This window comes from Penaeus monodon, chromosome 17, assembly GCF_015228065.2.
Source record: "Penaeus monodon isolate SGIC_2016 chromosome 17, NSTDA_Pmon_1, whole genome shotgun sequence".
Taxonomy (NCBI): Eukaryota; Metazoa; Arthropoda; class Malacostraca; order Decapoda; family Penaeidae; genus Penaeus; species Penaeus monodon.
This window is the reverse complement of record NC_051402.1, coordinates 34,049,188-34,051,687: the sequence shown is the minus strand read 5'-3', so window position 1 is coordinate 34,051,687 and position 2,500 is coordinate 34,049,188.

The window sequence follows — 2,500 nt, the reverse complement described above, 5'->3', positions numbered from 1 at the left end:
CGGCCGTCGTGTCACCGCACCAGCGTTACTAAACGAATCTGTAATGCAATATGATGAGAAAAGATGCTGCAGCCTTGCAGAGATCACTGACATCCTGCAGCTGTTCTCTGCGGGATGTTCTGCGGGCTGGGAGACGTATATTCAAGCGCCTAGAAATGTAGTATTGTATCCGTGCTGGTGTTATCATATTTTCTGTTGTAAAACTTTTTGGCAATGGGGAAATTTGTTTCAACGCATAAATCATCATAGAAAGTTATTATAGCGAGTCAGCCATGGTCCTCGCCCTGTTTTCTGTAATTAGAATGCTGGAAATGAGTGTTGGTGACGTCATGCATTTATCATGTCACGTCTCATGAACAGGTACAGTTCCTGATATTGTAATATGTTATGGATCAACATAATTGCCGACACTTACCAATTTGCTTGCGAAGGTACTTTTTTCTAGAATTATGTTATTATTGGTAGTCTGACTCATGAGTAAGAAAGCAAAAGTGGTAACAGTGTACTTCGCACACTCCCTCTCCCTCCCTCCTTTCACACTGACGATCCGTCTTAATTATTTCCTCGTTGACATTTCCTCCCTTTTAAACAACAAAACGGAAACTGTCGCCATGAATCCTAGTAAACTTTTGTAATCACGTCTCACATCCGGCAACACACGGATATGGCAAGTTAGCATATAACTGTACACCTTTTTGTCGATTAAGTTTGCACCGACTGATCACAGCCTCAGGCGCCGGGTACTGTAATTTTCTTTCGGAGTAAGGTACTCATGTGTGGATACGCATGAATGAGGGCGTTTGTGCACGTGCGAATATTGTAGACACAAGCATGAGAGAGAAGGTCATGTTCGCCACTCATTGTCTCTATTCACACTCCTACGCGTGACCGTAAATTTGATCCAGCATGAATACACGCATACACAGACGTTCTCAGGTAGTCGTTTGTGCACGCACGCACGCGTAGGAACACTGCGCACCAACTCGTCGAGCTCACTATCATATCAAGGATCATTAGGGAAGCGTATTTAAAGGTGTCCGTGCATGTCCTTGGCAGGCGGCATGTCAGGCAGCGAGCAGGGGACAGACACGCGCTCCTTATCTCTGACTCTCTTTCGCTCTTTCTCTCACTCTCTCTCTCTCTCACTCTCTCTCTCTCCCACTCTCTCTCTCTCTCACTCTCTCTCTTTTTCTCTCTCTCACTCTCTCTTTCTGACTCTCTCTCTCACTCTCTTTTACTCTCTCTCTCTCTCTCTCTCTCTCTCTCTCTCTCTCTCTCTCTCTCTCTCTCTCTCTCTCTCTCTTTCTCTTTCTCTCTCTCATTCCTTGTTGTTATTGTTCTCTTTCGCCTCTATCTATCTATCTTTATATCTGTCTATCTCTATCTCTATCTATCTATCTATCTATCCCTCTCTCCCTTTATCCCTCTATCCCTCTCTCTCCTTCTCCCTTCTCTCTAACTTGCTTTCTCTTTGTCTCTTTCCGTCTCTCTTTCTCTCTCTAACTGGAGGTCCTCCTTTGTGCACAGCCGGTCACCTATGGACAAACACGCCCGAGCACGCACGAACGCGTAAACATATACCAATATACAAGTTTCATGTTCATCTGTACAAACTCATGCACGTGAACATAAGGGCGAGTGTGCGAAATGTTTTGCAACAGTCAGGCAGAGAGGAAGTGTGGAAAATAGCATGCGAAGGAAACAAAGCAAATGAAATGTACCTTCCCATTTACAATGCATGTACATATTATATGTGTAAACACATGCATATATATCAATATATATATATATATATATATATATATATATATATATATATATATATATATATATATATATATATATATATGAATATAGATAAATATATAGTTATATACATGTATGTATGTATTATATATATATTTACGTATGTATATATGTGTGTATATATACATATATATACATATATGTGTATGTATGTGTGTGTGTGTATATAGAGAGAGATAGATAGATAGATAGATAGACAGATATAGATATATGTGTGTGTATATTTCTGTGTGTGTGTGTGTGTGTGTGTGTGTGTGTGTGTGTGTGTGTGTGTATGTGTGTGTGTGTGTGTGTGTGTGTGTGTGTGTGTGTGTGTGTGTGTGTGTGTGTGTGTGTGTGTGTGTGTGTGTGTGTGTGTGTGTGTGTGTGTGTGAGTGAGTGAGTGAGTGCGTGTGTTTGTTTTGCGTACATCCAGGTCTATATGTGCATATGTGGCACATTTATTTGTTCATTCAACTGTATCAGACTTTAGATACATAGAGATAAGGGCACAGATAAACAGTTATGCTCAGACAGTCACGGAATATTTATAGGCAGATGAATAGACAAGCAAATAATGTAATAGAAATGTATAGAAAAAGTGAGAGTGGCAGGCCGGTGCAGACCAACGGAAATGAATAGACACTGTAAACTGCCACTTAATTATGCGGAGAAGAAAAGGCATATTGGCGTTTATACAGACACGGACAGATGA